The sequence below is a fragment of the Sorex fumeus genome, unplaced genomic scaffold (assembly GCF_029834395.1).
Source record: "Sorex fumeus unplaced genomic scaffold, SorFum_2.1 ptg000073l, whole genome shotgun sequence".
Classification (NCBI taxonomy): Eukaryota; Metazoa; Chordata; class Mammalia; order Eulipotyphla; family Soricidae; genus Sorex; species Sorex fumeus.
In genome coordinates, this window is record NW_026606130.1 from 17,201,252 (window position 1) to 17,225,674 (window position 24,423).

Consider the following 24,423-nt stretch of genomic DNA (forward strand, 5'->3'; position numbering starts at 1 on the left):
TTCTATTGGTGATAGTTGAGAAAATGTACTCGCATGATAATTGAACTGCAAGTGAGTTTAATAATCATTAGACATTTTGAAAAGATATATTATCATTTTAAAGGCTTCCATTTTTATTCAAAAAAACCTCATTTAGAGACCTCACCTATGAAAATAATTGAAGATGCAGAAATTTATATGTGCAAAAATTTGAAACTATTTGTATTTGTGGTAAAAAAATTAGTGGTTCAGCAGAAATTATTTTCTCAGCATATGACCAATGGAATATGCTTTGCTATGATAAAATATATTTTAATAATTAAGTGCAATATAAAAAATTTCCAACTTATAAAACACAAAAAGAATCGTTGGTCTTTAAAAGTTTTATAATTAATAAACCATTCACCGATGTCGAAAATGGTCCTCTGGTTGATCAAATGAGGTTTTCTAAAATGTAAACTAAGCATTTTCTCCTCCGTCTTCCTTCCTTTCTTTTTTTTTTTTTTTTTTTTTTTTTGCTTTTTGGGTCAAATCCAGCAATGCTCAGGGGTTACTCCTAGCTCTTCATTCAAGAATTATTCCTGGTGGTGCTCAGGGGACCACATGGGATGCTGGGAATCGAACCCAGGTCAGCCACATGCAAGACAAACACCCTATTATGGTATCGCTCCAGCGCTTCCTCCGTCTTTCTTTTAATTGATTTATCAGTTTACAGCATTATAAAATTTCAGGGATACAGATTAACACCTCCATTTGTGTGTGAAATTTACCACATCACTAAAGTTCTGATTATATTTAAGACTATCTATCTATCTATCTATCTATCTATAAACACTCTTTAAGCAAATGTATAAAATAATCTGGACCATTCGATATCAGTAAATTAATGGTAGTTACTGAATGCTGAGATTATGAATAGTTATCACTTCTTAAAAACACTAAATTTCTGTTGACTTTCATAACTATACATTATATTCACAATTTAAAAATAATTAGAAGTTATTTGGGGCAGAGTTAGTGGCAAACATTAAAATGCTTTTTTTAATTTAGTTATAGATTTCATGACAGAAATATAGCACTTGAATAACAGAACAATTTCAGATTCATTTATTAATCTCTTTGTTTTTGTTTTTGGGCCAAACCTAGCTGTACTCAGGGCTTACTCCTGGCTCTGTGCTCTGATAATGCCCTGGGGAACAGTGCTGGGGGTTGAAATGGAGTTAGCCACATATAAAGCCCAAACACCTATACTATCTCTCAAGTCCCACAAATTTTCCTTCCTTCCTTCCTTCCTTCCTTCCTTCCTTCCATCCTTTTTTTCTTTCTTTCCTCCCTTTCTTCCTTTATTTTCAGTACATGAGCTGCTGAAGTGAGTACATAGCCCCATAAACTTCTAACTCAGGTTTATGCTACTCATAAAATAGTTTTCTCTCATACACACAATATTCAGCAAGCATTTAGCAGCATTGAAAAGTCATTACATCACAAGTATCTTAGTAAATGTCAAGATAAGAATAGAAAGAGGTATGTTATAGCTGTCAAATGAGAGTAAATTAATTGAATGTGATGAATGTGATAGACTGTAGCACTGCACTGTAGCACTGTCCTCCCGTTCATAGATTTGTTCAAGCGGGCCCAGTAACGTCTCCATTGTGAGACTTGTTGTTACTGTGTTTGGCATATCGAATATGATAGACTACAGAAGATAAAATGAATGAACTAGATCATACAGATTTACATATGCATACAAATCCATATAGATGCCAGAAACTAATGTCTGATGTTTATTGATACACCTATATGAGTACTGAAAGCTATCCTAAATATACTAGAATCATTAGTACCAACATACACCATGAGAAAGAGGAAATGGAATAAGACACGTTATAGTTATTAAACTATTGAATTAAGTTTGTAAAAATGGATTTCATATTTGAGATAAAAATAAATATATGACAAAATGGTGACAGTATTTCTAACTAGTAGGCACATTAATGTTAAGATACTTCAGTATATATTTTTGTATTTTTAATTTTTCGGGGGCTGGATCAATAGCACAGTGGGTAAGGCATTTGCCTTGCATGCGGCTGATCCGCGTTCGATTTCTCTGTCCCTCTCCGAGAGCCCGGAATGCTACCGAGAGTATCCCGCCCGCATGGCAGAGCCAGGCAAGCTCCCCGAGTCATATTCAATATGCCAAAAACAATAAAAACAAGTCTCACAATGCCCGCTCGAGCAAATCAATGAACAATGAGAGGACAGAACAGTGCGATAGTGCTAATTTTTTCAGAAATAAAAATATCTAAATAAATTATTGTCACTTATTTATACATTATCACTATATAAAATACATGTATAATAAATTACAACTTATTACCAAAAGAATGCAAATTAAAATAATAGTGAAATATCAACTCACACTCACAATACCATATAGTAAAAAGACTATAAATAGGATTGGCAGGAATGTGGTGAGAAAGTAACCCTTATTATTTTTTTAATTGAATCATTGAGAGATACACAGTCACAAAGTTGTTCCTAACTGGGTTTCAATCATACAATGAAGCCCTCATTTTGGAACTATTATCTGGTTCAGCCTCTATGGAAACAGTATGGAGTTTCTACTTTAAAAAGTAGAAATAGATCTCCCATGTGACCCAGTTTAATTCTAATCATTAAATCTACTCTCCAGATAAGGGAAAAACAATATTTTGAAGATTTATGTACTCCTAGTCATTGCAACTCTTACAAGAGACAGGACATGGAAAAGGACCAAATGACTAACAACAGATGAATGAATGAATAAAGAAACCATGGTATATATACACAAAGGAATACTATAAGTCTTAAGAAAAGATGAAATCATAAATTTCACTACAATGTGAATGGAACTGTAGGTATCTCATTAAGCAAACAAGTTAGAGAGAGAAGGAAAAATACCAGATGACCTCATTCACCTGTGGTATATAGAAATGATATCGGAGGTGAGATTGGAGTGGGAACATTGTATGCCTGAAACTATTATCAACAACTTTGCAAATCACAGTACCTAAAATTAATAATGACAATAATAAAGATTCACTCTTCTTGTGAATCACAATTGGCAATAGAGAAATAAAAGAAGTTTCTTTGTAACTCAATTATAATCAAATCATCCAAGGTAACTATTTTCATTGGCAAGTTTATGTTAGATAAATAAGGTAATTCATATTTATTTTTACAGTCTTAAATCTTCAGATTGTCATTTAGAGATTCTATTATGATTTCTATTATCTATAAATGATAGCTGGAACGATAGCACAGCAGGTAGGGTGTTTGCCTTGCACACAGCTGATCTGGGTTTGAATCCGCCATCCCTCTCGGAGAGCCCAGCAAGCTACTGAGACTATCCCACCCGCACAGCAGAGCCTGGCAAGCTCCCTGTGGCATATTCAATACGCCAAAAACAGTAACAAATCTCACAATAGAGACGTTACTGGTGCCCGCTCGAGCAAATCAATGACCAACGGGAGGACAGTGATAGTGACAGTGATTATCTATAAATAATATTTATTTTATTTATTTTTTTACCTCCCGTTCTTCGTTGATTTGCTCGAGCGGGTCCAGTAACGTCTCCATTTTTTGAGACTTGTTGTTACTGAGTTTGGCATATTGAATACGCCACGGGTAGCTTGCCAGGCTTTGCCGTGTGGGCGAGATACTCTCGGTAGCTTGCTGGGCTCTCCAAGAGGGGCAGAGAAATCGAACCTGACTTGGCCAGGCTGATTGCGTGCAAGGCAAACGCCCTACAGCTGTGCTATTGCTCCAGCCTGTTTATTTTATATATATTTTTTTATTCAATCACCATGAGATAAACAGTTACAAAGTTATTCATGATTGGGTTTCAGCCACACCCATCCCTTCATCAGTGCACATTTCCCACCATCAATATCCCCAGTTTCCCTCCTGCCACCACCTGCTTGCCTCTATGGCAGGGAATTTTATTCTCTCTGTCTCTGTCTCTGTTTCTTTCTTTTCTTTTGGGAATTGTGGTTTTCAATACAGGTACTGAACGGTTGTCATGTATACCCCTTTACTTAATTTTAGCACTCCCTTCGTGTCCAGAGTGATTATTTTCAACTGTTATTGTCATAATGTTCCCTTCTCTATCTTAACTTCCTTCTTCCCCCAACACTCTTGTGGCAAGCTTCCAACCATGGATCAATGCTCCAGAACCGTTTCTTGTGTACTTAGATATCAGTCTAATACTATGTTTTTTTATGTCTCACAAATGAGTGCAATTACTATGTCTGTCCCTTTCCTTCTAATTCATTTCACTCTGCATGAAAATCTCCATGTCCATCTATTTTATCTATCTATCTATCTATCTATCTATCTATCTATCTATCTATCTATTTGCAGGCCTATATTTATTGCAGCACTTGGAACAATAACTAGGTTATGGAAACCACTTACATATATAAGGACAGATAAACAGATAAAGAAGCTATGGTATATATACACAAGGGAACACTTTGCAACTGTAAGAAAGGACAACATTTTGCGATTTGCTGTATGTTGGATGGAACTGGAGATTATCATGTTAGGCAAAAGTCGGCGAGAAGAACAGATGCTGGTATATTGGGAACAAAGCAAGGCAAGATAATAGTAATGTCTGATGACAAATCTTTGATCCTGAACTACAAAACAGCCCACCTATTTAAATTTTTTAAAATTTTATTTATTTATTTTGCTTTTTGGGTCACACCAGGCGATGCTCAGGATTTATTCCTGGCTCTGCACTTAGGAATTACTCCTGGCGATACTTGGGAGACCATATTGGGATGCTGGGAATTGACACAGCAAACCTGGGTCAGCTGCATGCAAGGCAAATGCCCTAACCGCTATGCTATCACTCCAGCCCCAAGTCCATCTATTTTAAAGCAAATCTCATGACTTCATTTTTAACACCTGCATAGCATTCCATTGTGTAGATGTACCATTGTTTCTTCTTCTTCTTCTTCTTCTTCTTCTTCTTCTTCTTCTTCTTCTTCTTCTTCTTCTTCTTCTTCTTCTTCTTCTTCTTCTTCTTCTTCCTCTTCCTCTTCCTCTTCCTCTTCCTCCTCCTCCTCCTCCTCCTCCTCCTCCTCCTCCTCTTCTTCTCCTTCTCCTTCTCCTTCTCCTTCTCCTTCTCCTTCTCCTTCTCCTTTTCCTTCTCCTCCTTTTTTTTCTTTTTGCATCACACCTGGCGATACACAGGGATTACTCCTGGCTGTGCTCAAAGATTACTCCTGACAGTCTTGGGGGAACATATGGGATGCTGGATTGGCTGCGTGCAAGGCAAATGCCCTACCCACTGTGCTATTTCTCCAGCCTCATAGGATAGTTTCTTTATCCAGTCATCTGTTCTCAGGTACTTGGTACTTGGGTTGTTTCCAGATTCTGGCTATTGTGAAGAGTGTTGCAATGAACATAGGGGTGCAGATGGTGATTCTGCTCTGTGTTTGGGCCCACCAAGGTATATTCCTAGAGGTGATATCCTGGCTGAAATGAGAGCTCAATTTCTAGTTTTTTAAGGAATGCCCATATTGTTTTCTAAAATGGCTGGACAAGTCGACATTCCCACCAAAAATGAATGAGAGTCTCTTTCCTCTGCATCCACACCAGCACTAGTTCTTGTTCTTTTGGATGTGTGCCAGTCTCTGTGGTATCTCATTGTTGTTTTCATTTGCATCTCCTTCATGATTAGTGATGAAGAGCATTTTTTCATGTGCATTTTGTCCGTTCGAATTTCTTCTGTGAGGAAGTTTCTGTTCATTTGATCGTCCCATTTTCTGATGGGGTTGGATGCTTTTTCTTGAATAGTTAAACCAGTGCTTTGTATGTCTTTGATACTAACCCCTTATTAGACGTATTAGAAGGGATAGCACAGAGGGTAGGGCATTTGCCTTCCATATGGCTGACCTGGGTTCGATTCCGCCATCCCTCTCAGAGAGCCTGGCAAGCTACCGAGAGTATCCCACCCTCACGTAAGAGCCTGGCAAACTCCCCATGGCATGTTCATATGCCAAAAACAGTAACAACAAATCTCACAATGGAGACGTTACTGGTGCCTGTTCAAGCAAATCGATGAAGAATGGGAGGACAGTGCAATTAGAAAGGAATTCCATATTTCACATTCCGTATCTTTGTATCTTGGTCTTTGTATCTTGGTCACCGTTTCTTTTGAGGTAGAGAAGCTTAGTTTAATGTAATCCTATTTGTTTCTCTTTGTTTCAAATTTCTTGGTAAGTGGTGTTTCATATTTGAAGATTTCTTTTGCTTCAATGTCATGGAGGGATCTTCCAATGTTTCCTCTGTTTATCTTTTGAACTTAGGTATAATGTTGAGGTACTTAATCCATTTTGATATGACTTTTATGCATGGTGTTCGATAGAGGTCTGAGTTACATTTTTACATATACTGTCCAGTTTGTCAGTACGACTTGTTGAAGAGGGTTTTCTTACTTGCACTTTGTCACTTGATCACTTGACATCCCGTTACTCAACGATTTGCTCGAGGAGGCACCAGTAACAGCTCCATTCTTTCCTGTCATACGCTAGTGTAGCCCAATGGCATCTGCTCATTCCAGGAACACGAACAGCCTCAAACCGATCATTCAAGGTCTTGAGGAAGAAGTCTGACCATCTCATAGGTGGGCAGCCTCACAATCTTTTGACATCCCGTGGAATCCAGTCAGTAATGGCTCTAGTCCAGCGGTCGTCTCCAAATCTCATTACATGTCCAGCCCGTTTGATTTTCGACGCCTTGACAAATAAGACAGCGTCCCTGATTCTTGATCGTTGATGGAGTTCAGAACTCCAGATTCTTTCTCTCATTTGAGTGAAGTGTGATACTACAAGCATAGCTCTTTCAATTCCTCTTTGGGAGACCCGAATAGCGTTCTCATCCTGTTTTCATAGGACACAGGTCTCTGAGATGTATGTTAATGCAGGAAGAACAGTGGAGTTGAAAAGATATACCCGGACCGAGAGGTTCTTCGTCCTCTTAGCTATTTCTTCGATGCTCTCGAAGGCATTCCAAGCCGCTCTCTTCCTTCTGTGCAACTCAGGTGCCAGGTCATTCATCATGTTGATTTCTCGACCTAGGTACACATAACTGTTGTATTTGGAGATGTCTGTTTCGTTGAGAGTGAATGGAACATCAGGAACTAGACCATTTCTCATAAACATTGTCTTTGTGAGATTTAGCTTTCTACGCTCATGGTCGATGTCAGCCAGCATTTGTGCTGCTTGGCTTATGTTTGATGTTATTAGAACGATGTCATCAGCGAAACAAAGGTGGTGTAGTTGCTGACCGTCTATCTTCACTCCCATTCCTTCCCATTCCAGTTAGTCGTCACATGACTTTTTCGAGGGTGGCAATGAAGAGTTTCAGTGAAATGGTATCACCCTGCCAAAGACCTCTCTTGACGTCAATGATCACCTCCCTGTAGAATGGTGAGATTCTGGTAGTGAATCCGCAATACAGTTCACGGAGGACCCTGATGTACTGAGTTTGAATGCCCTATTTGGCTAGGGCTTCGATGACCACTTCAGTCTCAACAGAATCAAAGGCCTTCTTTAAATCAATGAACGTTAGACAGAGCGGCATCTTGAATTCCCAAGAAACCTCAATGAAATTGATTATCGTGGGATATGGTTGATTGTGCTGAATCCTTTACGGAAACCGGCTTTTTGCATGCTTGTTCTTAATCTAGTGTTCTGTCAATCATATTCAGAATTACTCAAGTGAATTAACATCGTCAAAAATGGCGATACTCCAGAAAGCATTATAAAGATTCAACGCGATCCCTATAAGGATACCCATGAAATTCTACAAAGAAATAGATCAAGCAATTTTGAAATTCATATGGAACAACAAACGCCCACTAATAGCTAAAGCAATTCTTGGGAAAAAGACGTGGGGAGGCATCACCCTACCTAACCTCAAAATTTACTACGAAGCGGTAATAATTAAAACAGCATGGTTCTGGAACAAAGGCAGAGCCGCAGACCAATGGAACAGGGTGGAATATCCGTACACACAACCCCGAATGTATGAACATCTAATCTTTAATAAGGGAACAAGAAATGTTAAGTGGAGCAAGGAAAGCCTCTTCAATAAATGGTGCTGGCATAACTGGACGACAACATGCAAAAAAATGGGCTTAGACCTTGACTAAGGTCTAACACCATGCACAAAAGTCGTATCAAAATAGATTAAAGATCTTAACATCAGGCCAAAATCCATAAGGTACATTGAAGACAAGGTCGGCAAATCCCTCCACGATATTGAGGCTAATGGTATCTTCAAAGACGACACTCCACAGACCAACCAAGTGAAAAAACAGATAAACAAATGGGACTATCTTAAATTAAGAAGATTCTGCACCTCAAAAGATACAGTGACCAGAATACAAAGACAATATACAGAATGGGAAAGGATATTTACCCAATACCCATCTGATAAGGGGGTTGATATCAAGGATATACAAAGGACTGGTTGAACTCTACAAGAAGAAAACATCTAACCCCATCAAAAAAATGGAGTGAGGAAATGAATAGAAACTTTTTCAAAGTAGAAATTCGAATGACTAAAAGACACATGAGAAAATGCTCTACATCACTAATCATCAGGGAGATGCAAATCAAAACCACAATGAGATATCATCTCACACCACAGAGACTGGCACACATCCAAAAGAACAAAAGCAACTGATGTTGGCGCGGATGTGGCAAGAAAAGGACTCTCCTTTACTGCTGGTGGGAATGCCAACTGGTTCTGCCCTTTTGGAAAACAGTATGGACGATTCTCAAAAAATTAGAAATTGAGCTCCCATTTTACCCAGCTGTACCACTTCAGGGAATACATCCCAGAGAGGCAAAAAAGTACAGTTGAAATGACATTTGAACTTTTATGTTCATTGTTCCACTATTCACAATAGCCAAAATCTGGAAAAAACCTGAGTGTCTGAGAACAGATGACTGGTTAAAGAAACTTGGGTACATCTACACAATAGAGTACTATGCAGCATTTAGAAAAGATGAAATCATGAAATTTACATACAAGTGGTATTACATGGAAAGTATCATGCTAAATGAAATGAGTCAGAAAGAGAGGGAGAGACATAGAAAGATTGCATTCATCTGGCTATAGAGTAACGAAATAGGAGACTAACAACCAAGAATAGCTGAGATAAGTACCAAGAGGTTCACTCCATGTCTTGGAGGCCAGCCACACATGCTAGGGGAAAAGGCAGCTGAGATAGAGAAGGGAACACCAAATAAAGCATGTTGGGAGAATCCTCCCAGGATGACAGATGCATGATGAAAGTAGACTATAGACCGAACATGATTGCCACTCAATGCCTCTTTTGCACACCACAGCACACAAAAGGAGAGAGAAAACAAAAGGGAATGCCCTGCCACAGAGGTGGGGTGGGATAGGGGTAATTGGGGGTGGGAGGGACACTTGGAGCATTGGAGGTGGAGAATGGGCACTGGTGGACTGATGGGTACTAAATCATTGTATAACTGAAACCGAAGCACAAAAAATTGTAAGTCTACAACTGTACCTCATGATGTTTCAAAATAACAAAAATAAATAAATAAATAGATAAATAAATAAAATGGCATGTCATATTTCAGAAGGGAGAACATTGGGAACGACATATTCATCCTGAGGAATTTGGTATGTGGGCAGGTGGACATGGCTATCAAAGAGATCCGAGTAGAAATCATGGATAATCTTCTCCATTGCCCTTCTGGGACATGTGATAGATCTATCAGGACGTCGGAAAGCAGTCATCTTGGTCTTCTAGTTGGGTAAGAACAGGCGGACATTGCGAATGCTTTTCCCAACTTCTGCCGCATCTGCCAGCACTGCTGCTCTTCTCTTTTTGAGGTCTTCCTTTATCACTTCTATGCACTGCTTTGCAAGCTGGGACGTTTGCTTGCGGTTGCCTGAGGCTTGTGCCAGGCCACGTTGGAGAATGAACTCGAGAGTTTTCGAAGACAGGCATCGTTTTTTAAAATTTTTTTAAATTTTTTAATTTTTTTCTTTCTTTTTTTATTAGTGAAACACCATGAGGTACAGTTATAGGCTTACAAATTTTGTGCTTGGGTTTCAGTTATACAATGATCAAGTGCCCATCCCTTCACCAGTGCCCGTCATCCATCACCACGGGTCCCAGTATCCCCCCCACCCCCCATCCCCTCGTCCCATCCTGCCTCTGTGGCAGGGTATTCCCCCTTGTTCTCTCTCTCTTCTTTTGGGTATTGTGTTTTGCAAGAGAGGCATTGAGTGGCAATCATGTTTGGTCTATAGACTACTTTTAGCATGCTTCTCCCACCTTGGGAGGGTCCTCACAACACCCTTCATTTGGTGCTCTCTTCTCTATCTGAGCTTCCTTTTCACCTAGAACGTGTGGCTGGCCTTTCATTCATGGAGCAAAATTCCTGGTACTAAACTCAGCCATTCCTGGCTGTTAGTCTCCCTTTTTGTTGCTTTATGTTCCCCAGATGAATGCAATCTTTCTGTGTCTATCCCGCTCTTTCTGACTCATTTCGCTTAACATGATACTTTCCATGTAGTACCACTTGTATGTAAATTTCATAACTTCATCTTTTCTAACAACTACATAGTACTCCATTGTGTAAATATACCAAAGTTTCTTTAACCAGTCATCTGTTCTTGGGCACTCAGGTTTTTTCCAGATTCTGGCTATTGTAAAGAGTGCTGCAATGAAAAAAAAATTGCAGATGTCACTTCAACTATACCTTTTTGCCTCTCTGGGATATATTCCCAGGAGTGCTATAGCTGGGCCAAATGGCAGATCAAATTCTAATTTATTTTTTATTTATTTATTTTTTATTTTTTTCCCTTTATTTTATTTTATTTTATTTTTTTTACAGTTGTAGATTTCCAATTTTTTGTGCTTTGGTTTCAATTATACAATGACCAGATACCCATCCCTCCACCAGTGCCCATTTTCCACCACCATGGATAATATCCCTCCCACCCCCATCCCCCCATCCCCCCTGTCTCTGTGGCAGGGCAATCCCCTGTGTTCTCTCTCTCCTTTGGGGTGTTGTGGTCTGCAAAAGAGGCATTGAGTGGCAAACATGTTCAGTCCATAGTCTACTTTCGACATGCATCTCCCCTGATGGGAGGATCCTCCAAACATCCTTTATTTGGTGATCCCTTCTCTATCTGAACTGCCCTTTCCTCTAGGATACCCGGCTGGCCTCTAAGTTATGGAGTAATTCTCCTGGTGCTGATCTCAGCTATTCTTGGGTATTAATCTCATACGTTGTTACTTTATATCCCCCAGATGAATGCAATCTTTCTATGTCTATCCCTCTCTTTCTGACTCATTTCGCTTAGCATGATACTTTCCATATTGTACCACTTGTATGTAAATTTCATGACTTCATCTTTTCTAACAGCTACATAGTACTCCATTGTGTAGATGTACCAAAGTTTCTTGAACCAGTCATCTGTTCTTGGGCATTCAGGTTTCTTCCAGTTTCTGGCTATTGTAAAGAGTGCTGCAATGAACAAACAAGTGCAGATGTCACTTCGACTATACATTGTTGCCTCTCTGGGATATATTCCCAGGAGTGGTATTGCTGGGTCAAATGGGAGCTCAATTTCTAATTTTTTGAGAATCGTCCATACTGTTTTCCAGAAGGGCTGAACCAGTGGACATTCCCACCAACAGTGAAGGAGTGTCCCTTTCTCGCCACATCCACGCCAGCATCGGTTGCTTTTGTTCTTTTGAATGTGGGCCAGTCTCTGAGGTGTGAGATGGTATCTCATTGTGGTTTTGATCTGCATCTCCCTGATGATTAATGATGTAGAGCATTTTCTCATGTGCTTTTTTGCCATTCGGATTTCTTCTTTGAGAAAGTTTCTGTTCATTTCATTGCCCCATTTTTGGATGGGGTTGGATGTTTTCTTCTTGTGGAGTTTAACCAGTATTTTGTATATCCTGGATATCAACCCCTTGTCAGATGTGTATTCGGTGAATATCCTTTCCCATTCTGTAGACTGTCTTTGTATTTTGGTCACTGTTTCTTTGGAGGTGCAGAAGCTTCTTAGTTTAAGATAGTCCCATTTATCTATCTCTGTTTTCACTTGCTTGGCCAGTGGCGTGGCATCTTTGAAGATACCATTAGCTTCAATGTCATGGAGGGTTTTGCCAACTTTATCTTCAATGTACCTTATGGTTTCTGGTCTGATGTTGAGGTCTTTAATCCATTTTGATCTTACTTTTGTACATGGTGTTAGGCAGAGATCTGAGCCTATTTTTTGCATGTAGCCGTCCAGTGATGCCAACACAATTTATTAAAGAGGCTTTCCTTACTCCATTCACATTACTTGCACCTTTATCAAAGATTAGATGAGCATATGATTGAGGGGAGATGTCAGTGTATTCAACCCTGTTCCACTGGTCTGCAGTTCTGCTTTTGTTCCAGTACCATGCTGTTTTAATTATTACTGCTTTGTAGTACAGTTTGAAGTTCGGGAGGTTGATTCCTCCCATTTTCTTTTCCCCAAGAATTGCTTTAGCTCTTCGTGGGGGCTTATTGTTCCATATAAATTTCAGGAGTGTTTGCTCCATTTCTTTGAAGAACGTCATGGGTATCCTTATAGGGATTGCATTGAATTTATACAATGCTTTCGGTAGTATTGCCATTTTGACAATGTTAAGTCTCCCGAACCATGAGCAGGGGATATCTTTCCATTTCCTCATGTCCTCTTTTATTTCCTGAAGTAGCGTTTTGTAGTTTTCTTTGTACAGGTCCTTTACTTCCTTAGTTAAGCTGATTCCTAGGTACTTGATTTTCTGGGGCACAATTGTGAACGGGATTGTTTTTTTCATGTTGCTTTCTTCTCTCTCACTGTTTGCATATAGGAAAGCCATGGACTTTGGGGTATTGATTTTATAACCTGCAACTTTACTATACGAGTCTATTGTTTCTAGGAGTTTTTTGGTGGAGGTTATTGGGTTCTCTAAGTAGAGTATCATATCATCTGCGAATAGTGAGAGCTTGATTTCTTCCTTTCCTACCTGAATGCCCTTAATATCTTTTTCCTGCCTAATCGCTATTGCAAGTACTTCCAGTACTATATTGAACAGCAGTGGAGAGAGTGGGCATCCCTGTCTCGTCCCTGATCTTAGAGGGAAGGCTCTCAGTTTTTCCCCACTGAGGATGATGCTTGCTGTAGGCTTGTGGTAGATGGCTTTAATTATGTTGAGGAAGGTCCCCTATATACCCATTTTGGCTAGTGTTTTCATCATAAAGGGGTGCTGGATCTTATCAAATGCTTTCTCTGCATCTATTGATATGATCATATGCTTTTTATCTTTTCTTTTGTTGATATGGTGGATTATGTTGATTGATTTCCGAATGCTAAACCATCCTTGCATCCCTGGGATGAATCCTACTTGGTCATGGTGTATGATTTTTTTGATGAGTAGTTGAATTCTATTTGCTAGTAGTTTGTTTAGGATCTTTGCATCTGTGTTCATCAGGGATATCGGCCTGTAATTCTCTTTCTTTGTGGTATCTCTGTCTGCTTTTGGTATCAGTGTGATATTTGCTTCGTAGAAACTGTTCGGAAGTGTTTTTGATATTTCAATTTCGTGGAAAAGCTTAAAGAGCATTGGGAGTAAGTCCTCTTTAAAGATTTGGAAGAATTCACTAGTGAATCCATCCGGGCCAGGACTTTTGTGCTTGGGGAGACTTTTTATTACCATTTCAATTTCCTTGATGGTGATAGGTCTGTTCAGGTTTTCCAGGTCTTCTTGGTTCAGCCTTGGGAGTCTGTAGGAGTCTAGGAATTTATCCATTTCCTCGAGGTTTTGATGTTCCGTGGCATAAAGCTTCTCAAAGTACTCCCTGAGGATCCTCTGAATTTCTGTGGTTTCTGTTGTAATGACCCCCTTTTCATTTCTGATTCGGTTTATTAGGGTTTTCTCTCTCCCTTTCTTTGTGAGTTTTGCTAGAGGCTTATCGATCTTGTTAATTTTCTCAAAGAACCAGCTTTTGGTTTCATTGATCTTTCAGATTGTTTTTTGGGTTTCCATCTCGTTAATCTCTGCTCTGAGTTTTATTATTTCCTTTCTCCTTTTCGGGTTGTGCTCCTTTTTTTGGTCCTTCTCCAAGCTCTTAAGCTGTGAGGTTAGGTTACTTATGTGTGCTCGCTCCTCCTTCCTGAGGAATGCTTGTAGAGCTATAAACTTTCCTCTTAACACAGCCTTTGCTGTGTCCCATAAGTTTTGGTAACTCGTGTTCTCATTTTCATTCGTTTCTAGGAATCTTTTGATTTCCTCTTTGATTTCCTGTCTAATCCACTCGTTGTTCAATAGTGCACTGTTTAATTTCCAGGTGTTTGATTTAGTTTTCTGTTTTTGTGTGTGATTTACTTCTAATTTCAGCACATTATGGTCTGAGAAGATTGGTGATACAATCTCTACCTTCTTAATTTTATGGAGGCATGTTTTGTGGCTCAGCATGTGGTCTATATTGGAGAATGTTCCATGTAAGCTTGAGAAGAATGTGTATTCAGCATTTTGTGGATGAAGTGTCCTGTATATATCTACTAAGTCCCTTTCTTCCATTGTTTCCCTCAAATGAATTATGTCCTTGCTAAGCTTGAGTCTGGTTGATCTATCAAGAGGTGACAAAGCAGTGTTGAAGTCTCCCACTAGTATTGTGTTGCTATTGATGTCTTTTTCCAAATCTATGAGTAGTTGTTTTAAGTACTTTGCTGGTCTCTCATTAGGTGCATATACATTTATTATTGTAAGTTCTTCCTGTTGTACAGATCCTCTGATCAATAAGAAATGGCCTTCACTGTCTCTTATGACCTTCCTCACTCTGAAATCGATGTGGTCTGATATAAGGATGGCTACCCCAGCTTTTTTATGGGAGCTGTTTGCCTGTAGGATTGTTTTCCAGCCTTTGACTCTGAGTCTGTGTTTGCTTTGACTATTGAGATGCGTTTCTTGCAGGCAGCAGAATGTTGGGTTCAATTTTCTAATCCATCCTGCCACTCTATGTCTTTTAATTGGTGCGTTTAGCCCATTGACATTGAGAGAGATTATTGTTATGGGATTTTGTCCCATTGTTCTGTTAAAATTTGGTGTATTTGAGGGGCCTTTCTTGCCTTAAAGTAGCCCATTTAGTTGTTCTTGTAACCATGGTTTTGAGTCTATGAAGTTTCTGAGCTGTTGTTTGTCTGTGAAACTGTGTGTTGTTCCTTCTATTATGAATGAGAGTCTTGCTGGGAAAAGTATTTTTGGGGAGGCATTTATTTCATTGAGTTTTTTTACTATGTCCCACCACTGTTTTCGGGCCATGAGGGTTTCATCAGAAAAATCAGCTGTGAATTTTAAGGATGCTCCTTTGTAAGAGATTTCTTTCTTCGATCTTGCTGCTTTCAGAATTTTGTCTCTGTCTAAGGTTTTGGTCATTTTGATCAGAATGTGTCTTGGGGTATTTTTATTCTGATTTCTTCTAGCTGGTACCCTTCGGGCCTCCTGAATGTGGTCACAAGTTTTCTTCAGCTCTGGGAATGTTGTAGCAATGATGTCTTTGACAGTTTCTTCTTCATCGAGGTTTTCTTCCTGTACCTCTGGGACTCCAATAATTCTTATGTTACCCCTCTTTGCTTCATCACGATCTTCTCTTGCCATCTGTTCCCGAATTGTGAGTCTCTTTTCAATTTTCTGCTCTTTTCTGGAGAGTCTCTGAACTTCATCTTCGAGCTCACTGATTCTGTTCTCAGCCGCACTTACTCTGCTGCTGAGGCCTTCCACTGAGCTTTTCAATTCGCCTACGAGATTTTTCAGGTCTGACATTTCTGATTGCATTTTCCTCATTTCTGCCTTCAGATCCTCTTGTCTTCTATTGGCATTGCTTTCCATTGTTTCTTTTAATTCCCTAAGCATCCTAATTAGCTCCCTTCTGAATTCCTTGTCAGAGAGGTTGTCTAACACTACAGTACTGTTGGTGTCATCTGGGCTAGACTCTTCAATATGAAAGTTTGGTGGGCTTTTGCGTTGCTTTACCATTGTGAGAGGTGTGGTTTAGTCCTTCACGTTCACTGTTACTATTCTGCTTGATATGCAGTGTGAGTTAAGATAGGCTTATGAGTTATTGGCTACTGTGTTTCTAGTGGCTGAGCTAAAATAGAGAAGTTTCCATCTAAGAAGGTAGCTTATGGTTCTTATGGCATATGTAGTGGGAAAATATTTCGCGGCCGCTGATGCGGCCGCGGCTCCGGAAAGAATCCCTGGCACTGGGCGAGGAGTTCGGAACGTCTCCTGTTTGGAATTGGAGCCGTTCAGCTTTGTTGCCCAGAGCTGGGCCTCTGTGCCCGTCCCACGCAGATCAGGGGTTGAAAACCGGCTTTCTAGGGGCTGGTTCTAGCTGCGCGTGCCCAGAGAGGGACCCAGGCCCTTCGGGGCGGGCTGTACCTGTTGGAATTGGAGCCGTTCAGCTTTGTTGCCCAGAGCTGGGCCTCTGTGCCCGTCCCACGCAGATCAGGGGTTGAAAACCGGCTTTCTAGGGGCTGGTTCTAGCTGCGCATGCCCAGAGAGGGACCCAGGCCCTTCGGGGCGGGCTGTACCTGTTGGAATTGGAGCCGTTCAGCTTTGTTGCCCAGAGCTGGGCCTCTGTGCCCGTCCCACGCAGATCAGGGGTTGAAAACCGGCTTTCTAGGGGCTGTTTCTAGCTTCGCGTGCCCAGAGAGGGACCCAGGCCCTTCGATCAAATTCTAATTTTTTGAGAGTCGTCCATACTGTTTTCCAAAAGGGTTGGACCAGCCGGCATTCCCACCAGCAGTGAAGGAGGGTCCCTTTCTCGCCACATCCGCACCAGCACCGGTTGCTTTTGTTCTTGTGGATGTGGGCCAGTCTCTGTGGTGTGAAATGATATCTCATTGTGGTTTTGATCTGCATCTTTCTGATGATTAGTGATGTAGAGCATTTTCTCATGTGCCCTTTTGCCATTCGAATTTCTTCTTTGCGAAAGTTTCTGTTCATTTCCTCACCCCATTTTTTGAAGGGGTTGGGTGATTTCTTCTTGTGGAGTTTAACCAGTACTTTGTATATCCTTGATATCAACCCCTTGTCGGATGTGTATTTGGTGAATATCCTTTCCCATTCTGTAGGCTGTCTTTGTATTTTGATCACTGTTTCTTTTGAGGTGCAGAAGCTTCTTAGTTTAAGATAGTCCCATTTGTCTATCTCTGTTTTCACTTGCTCGGCCAGTGGCGTGACATCTTTGAAGATACCATTAGCTTCAATATCATGGAGAGTTTTGCCGACTTTGTCTTCAATAAACATTATGGATTCTGGTCTGATGTTGAGGTCATAGATCCATTTTGATCTTACTTTTGTGCATGGTGTTAGGCAGAGATCTGAGCCCACTTATTTGCATGTAGCCATCCAATTTTGCCAGCACAGTTTATTAAAGAGGCTTTCCCTGCTCCATTTCACTTTTCTTGCCCCCTTATCAAAGATTAGATGATTATATGTTTGGGAGGAAATGTCAGTATATTCAACTCTGTTCCATTGGTCTGCAGCTCTGCCTTTGTTCCAGTACCATGCTGTTTTAATTATTACTGCCTTGTAGTACAGTTTGAAGTTAGGGAGGTTGATTCCTCCCATTTTCATTTTCCCAAGAATTGATTTAGCTATTCGTGGGGGTTTATTGTTCCATATAATTTTCAGGAGTGTTTGCTCCATTTCTTTGAAGAATGTCATGGGTATCCTTATAGGGATTGCATTGAATTTGTACAGTGCTTTGGGAAGTATTGTCATTTTGATGATGTTGATTCTCCCCATCCATGAAGAGGGGATTTTTTCCATTTCCTCGTGTCCTCTTTTATTTCCTGAAGTAGCGTTTTGTAGTTTTCTTTGTACAGGTCCTTTACTTCCTTAGTTAAGCTGATTCCTAGGTACTTGACTTTCTGGGGCACAATTGTGAACGGGATTGTTTTTTTCATGTTGCTTTCTTCTCTTTCACTGTTTGCGTATAGGAAAGCCATGGACTTTTGGGCATTGACTTTATAGCCTGCAACTGTACTACACAAGTTTATTGTTTCTAGGAGTTACTCTGTAGAGGTTTTAGGGTTCTCTAAATATAGTATCATACATCTGCGAATAGTGAGAGCTTGATTTCTTCCTTTCCTACCAGGATGCCCTTAATATCTTTCTTTTTCTTGCCTAACCTCTATTGCAAGTACTTCCAGTACTATATTGAACAGTGGTGGAGAGAGTGGGCATCCTTGTCTTGTCCCTGACCTTAGGGGGAAAGGTCTCAGTTTTTCCCCATTGAGGATGATGTTTGCTGTAGGTTTGTGATAGATGGCTTTAACTATATTGAGGAAAGTCCCCTCTATCCCCATTTTGGCAAGGGTTTTCATCATGAATGGGTGCTGGATCTTGTCAAATGCTTTCTCTGCGTCTATTGATATGATCATATGATTTTTATCTTTTCTTTTGTTGATATGATGGATTATGTTGATTGATTTCAAATGTTGAGCCATCCTTGCATCCCTGGGATGAATCCCACTTGGTCATGATGTATGATCTTTTTGATGAGTTGTTGTATTCTATTGGCTAGTATTTTGTTGAGAATCTTCACATCCGTGTTCATCAGGGATATTGGCCTGTAGTTTTCTTTTCTTGCGGTGTCTTTGTTTCCTTTTGGTATTAGAGAGATATGGGCTTCATAGAAGCTGTTTGGGAGAGTTTCTGTTTTTTCAATTTCCTGAAAGAGCTTGAGAAGAACTGGCAGTAGGTCCTCTTTATTTTTTTATTTTTTTAAAAAACAAATGAAATTTATTTGCTTGTTAACTATAATGCCATTGAATCTTTTTTTCACTTTATTTTTTTTTAACTTTGTCTTTTTTTTCTTTTTTTATTAGTGAAACACCACGAGGTACAGTTATAGGCTTACAAATTTTGTGCTTGGGTTTCAGTTATACAATGATCAAGTGCCCATCCCTCCACCCGTGCCGTCATCCATCACCACGGGTCCCAACATCTTCCCCCCCCCACCCATCCTGCTTCTGTGGCAGGGTATTCCCCCTAGTTCTCTCTCTCTTCTTTTGGGTAGTGTGTTTTGCAAGAGAGGCATTGAGTGGCAATCATGTTCGGTCTATAGACTACATTTAGCATGCTTCTCCCACCCTGAGAGGGTCCTCACAACACCCTTCATTTGGTGCTCTCTTCTCTATCTGAGCTTCCTTTCCCCCTAGGACATGTGTCTGGCCTTCCATTCATGGAGCAAAATTCCTGGTACTAATCTCAGCTATTCCTGGGTGTTAATCTCCCTTTTTGTTGCTTTATGTTCCCCAGATGAATGCAAACTTTCTGTGTCAATCCCGCTCTTTCTGACTCATTTTGCTTAACATGATACTTTCCATGTAATACCACTTGTATGTAAATTTCATAACTTCATCTTTTCTAACAGCTACATAGTACTCCATCGTGTAAATATACCAAAGTTTCTTTAACCAGTCATCTGTTCTTGGGCACTCAGGTTTTTTCCAGATTCTGGCTATTGTAAAGAGTGCTGCAATGAACAAACAATTGCAGATGTCACTTCGACTATACCTTTTTGCCTCTCTGGGATATATTCCCAGGAGTGCTATAGCTGGGTCAAATGGCAGATCAAATTCTAATTTTTTGAGAGTCGTCCATACTGTTTTCCAAAAGGGTTGGACCAGCCGGCATTCCCACCAGCAGTGAAGGAGGGTCCTTTTCTCGCCACATCCGCACCAGCACCGGTTGCTTTTGTTCTTGTGGATGTGGGCCAGTCTCTGTGGTGTGAAATGATATCTCATTGTGGTTTTGATCTGCATCTTTCTGATGATTAGTGATGTAGAGCATTTTCTCATGTGCCTTTTTGCCATTCGAATTTGTTCTTTGCGAAAGTTTCTGTTCATTTCCTCACCCCATTTTTTGATGGGGTTGGGTGATTTCTTCTTGTGGAGTTTAACCAGTACAATATGTCCTCTTTAAATGTTTGAAAAAATTCGCTAGTAAATCCGTCTGGGCCTGGGCTTTTGTTTTTGGGAAGACTTTTGATTACAGTTTCAATTTCCTTGATGTGAATAGGTCTATTCAAGTTCTCTATATCTTCTTGATTCAGCTTTGGGAGATGGTAGGAATTCAGGAATTTATCCATTTCTTCCAGGTTCTCGTGTTTCGTGGCATACAGACTTTCAAAGTCGTCTCTGATGATCTCTTGAATTTCTTTAGTTTCTGTTGTGATATCCCCATTCTTATTTCTGATTCGATTTATTAGGGTTCTCTCTCTCTCTTTCTTTGTGATTGTTGCTAGTGGTTTGTCTATCTTATTTATTTTCTCGAAGAACCAGCTCTTGGTTTCATTGATCTTTTGGATTGTTTCTTTGTTTTCCATGTCGTTGATTTCTGCTCTACGTTTTATGATCTCTTTCCTTCTGCCCGATTTAGGCTCTTTCTGTTGATCCTTTTCTAAGGTCTTGAGCTGTGAGGTCAAATTGTTTATGTGCATCGTTTCTATCGACTTAAGATATGCTTGCAGAGCTATAAATTTTCCCCTTAATACAACTTTCGCTGCATCCCATAAGTTCTGGTAGTTTGTGTCTTCATTCTCATTTGTTTCCAGGTGTCTTTTGATTTCATCCTTGACTTCGTTCCTGACCCACTCGTTGTTCAGCATCGAGTTGTTTAATTTCCAGGTTTTGGTTTGATTTGGTTCTCCATGTCTTTGTGTGATTCACTTCTATCCTCCGTGCATCATGGTCTGAAAAGATAGCTGATACTATTTCTATCTTCCTGTTCTGTTGAGGTATGTTTTGTGTCCTAGCACATGGTCTATTTTGGAAAATGTTCCATGCGCACTGGAGAAGAATGTGTATTCTTTCTTTTGGGGGTGTAAAGCCCTGTATAAGTCCATAAGCCCTTTCTCTTCTCTTACTTCTTTCAAAGCCAATCATTCCTTGCTGGGTTTTGTTCTTGTTGATCTATCCAGAGGTCATAAGGTGATGTTGAAGTCTCCAAGTACTATTGTGTTGGTAGTGATGTCTTCCTTAAAATCTGTTAGCAGTTGTTTTAAATATTTAGCTGTTCCCTCATTAGGTGCGTATACATTTAAGAGTGTGATTTCTTCCTGTTGTATGTATCCCTTGATGAAGAGAAAATAGCCTTCACTCTCACTTCTAATCTTTTTCAAGGTGAAATTAATGTTGTCAGATACTAGTATGGCCACCCCAGCTTTTGTGAGGGAGTTGTGTGCTTGCAGGATTGTTTTCCATCCTTTGACTTTGAGTCTGTGTTTGCTCTGGCTGTTGAGATGAGTTTCTTGTAGGCAGCAGAATGTTGGTTTCTGTCTCTGTATCCATTTTGCCACTCTGTGTCTCTTAACTGGTGAATTTAGACCGTTGACATTGAGAGAGATAATGGTTATGGGGTTTTGTGTCATGTTTCTGTGCAGGTGTGCTGTGGTTGTAGGGTTTGTCTTTTCTTATAGTAGCCCCTTTAGGCCTTGCTTTAGGTTTGGTTTTGAGTCTATGAAGTTCCTGAGCTGCTGTTTATCTATAAAATAGTGTACCATTCCTTCGATTTTGAGGGAGAGTTTAGCCGGATAGAGTATTCTTGGTGAAACATTCATTTTAGTGAGTTTTTTGACTATATCTCGCCACTGCCTTCAGGCTTGTAGGGTTTCCTCTGATAGGTCTGCTGTGAATCTAAGGGATGCTCCTTTGTATGTGATTTCCTTCTTTGCTCTTGCTGCTTGCAGTATTGTGTCTCGATCGGCAGTATCGATCATTCTAACTATGATATGTCTTGGAGTGTTTTTGTTGGGGTCTCTTTTAGTTGGCACCCTTCGGGCTCCTTGAACCTGAATGGCTGCATTGTGCAGCTCTGGGAAGTTTTCAGCAATGATTTGTTTGACGGTGTTTTTTTCGTTGGGATTGTTTCCCTGAGCTTCAGGTAGTCCCATGATTCTAATATTGTTCCTCTTGGAATCATCTGCTAGGACTCTGATTCTCTGTAGAGCCATTTTGAGGTCCCTTGCACTGTTTGTTGTTGAGTGTTGGCTTGTTGCAGCTGATCTTCCAGCTAACTGATTCTCTCTTCAGCTGTGGTCATTCTATTTTTAAGAGAAGAAACTGAGTTTTTCATTTCGTCTATGGAATCTTTTAATCGTGACATTTCTGCTCTCATTTCTTCGCGTAATTTGTCGATTTTTTCTGTGGTGTTACTGGCTGTCTGTCTGAATGTTTCATTGAGTTGATTGAACATCTTGATGACTCGTATCTGAATTCTATATCAGAGAGGTCCCTTGGGTGAGCTATTTGATGGAATGTTCTAGATTGTTTTCGTTGTTCTCCCCTTGTGTTGGGGATTTTCTTTGTTTCTTCATATTGCTGAATAGGTTGGGGACTAGATTCCTTGGGGACTAGGTTCCTTAGTATGGGAAAACAACCTGCGGCTGCATAAGCGTTGGCCCGCGGGAAATTAAGCCACGCCCACTTTTGAGGCCACGCCCACTTTTGAGGAGGCCACGCCTCTACGGAACCCTGGGTTTGGGATGAGATGGGCGCGGCGGTCAGGAGTGAAGAGGGCAGGGCAGATGCTCAAAACTGCTTCTCTTCAGGCATCTCGGGAGACACCTGGGTTCCTGCAGGGAAAGATGGAGGTCCCAGGGTCGCGATCTGGCAGCCTAGCTGACCTGGATTTAGGATGAGATGGGTGCCTCGGTCAGGAGTGAAGAGGGCAGGGCAGAGGCTCAAAACTGCTTCTTTGCAGCCCTTTCTCCACGCTCTGTGAAGTAGAATTTTGCACAAAGGAGACGGTGGTCCAATCCTGTTTGGAATTTTGGGACAACAGCAACATCGTTCAGGCAAAACTGTCCATTGAATATGATGTGGTCAATTTCATTGTGGAACTGTCCACCGAGAGACTCCCATGTCCAACGTTTAGATTTGGCCTTCTGGAATTGTGAGTTACCATGAATGGTCTTGGTCGACATGATGAACTCAGACTGTCTTTCACCCTGTTCATTCGTTCCATTCTAGTCGATGGGTCCCAATGTGGAGTTTTTCGCCTGATCTTCTCAGTCCTATCTTGGCATTAAAATCACCAACAATGATCTTGTAGAAGGTATGGCCTTCTTTATAGAACTTCTCCAGCTCCATGTAGAACTTCTCAATTTCTCCTTCATCGCAATTGGATATTGGTGGGTAGACAATGAAGATAGAAACTGCCAGCAATGAGGCACATCTATTCAAGTGTAATTGTCTGATTCGGGTTGTTAGGCTTACGAATGAATCAATGTTTATGGCCAAGTTCGTGTTGACAAGGACACCGACACCACCGATGCCTCTTTTGTCGCATGTTCCGAGGAACAGTTATTCTCCAGTGTTGAAAACAGCCTGATGTGATTGATGCCTTCTTGTCTTGGTCAGACCAATGATGTCGTACTTGATCTTTTGCGCTTGCACCATCAGGTCCTCAATGGATGCATCTGATGCCAGCGTACATGCATTGAAAGTACAGACAGTTCGGCCCTTAGATTTTATCAGCCTCTCCTTCCTCATCCTTCTTAACGTTGCCGTATTTGTGGCTCTTTCTGGGTCAGGGGAATGAGACCCACGTATTTACTGGTTTTGCCATATTGAATACACCATGAATATCTTCCAGGTTCTGCCGTGCGGGCAGAATACTCTCAGTAGCTTGCCAGGCTCTCTGAGAGGGATAGAGACTTTTAGGGCAGCCTCTAATCTTCCTTGAAGGGGTTCCCTAGGTTCAAACCATATTTGAACCCTATCAAATATGGTGCGGTAAACTTGTATTAAATGTTTTATGATGTTCGGAAAGTGTCCTGGAACATGGCGGTAGTGGAGGTAATGGAGGTCTGCCGGGTGCTGGAAGCAGGCAGAGGATCTTTGTTCCTGGGTCCACTGAGCCTGCAATCCAAGGTCACGGAATTCTGCTTTCCTGTTTCTGTGGTGCTTCACTTGCGCGTGAGTTTCGGCCCAAGTGTCCTGGAGCGTGGCGGAGGTTCACTCCACTTCATATTTCTTGCTTTTTATAAAAAATTCATAAGTTTGAGAGTCTCTGTCAGGATATCTAACTCTATTCCAATTATCTGCTGGTCTATATTCCAATATTATGCTATTTTGATTACATCCACTTTGTAGTACAGTTTGAAGTTGGGCAAGGTGATTACCCCATCTTCTTTTCTCCAAGGACTGCTTTAGCTATTGTGGGGATTTATTGTTCTATATTAATTTCAGATGTGTTTGACATATTTCTCTGAAAAGTTTCATGTTACTGCATTAAATCTCTACAATGCTTGCGTCTGAAAATTTCCATTTGTATACTTATAAGGACTGCATTAAATCTGT

General features: G+C 40.6%; 1 protein-coding gene across 1 annotated transcript in view; it reads right to left on the reverse strand.

Moving 5' to 3' along the window:
* Window positions 1–24,423, reverse strand: part of KLF8 (KLF transcription factor 8) — a 265,628-nt gene that overhangs the window by 38,633 nt on the left and 202,572 nt on the right. The gene's annotated exons all lie outside the window — the stretch shown is intronic.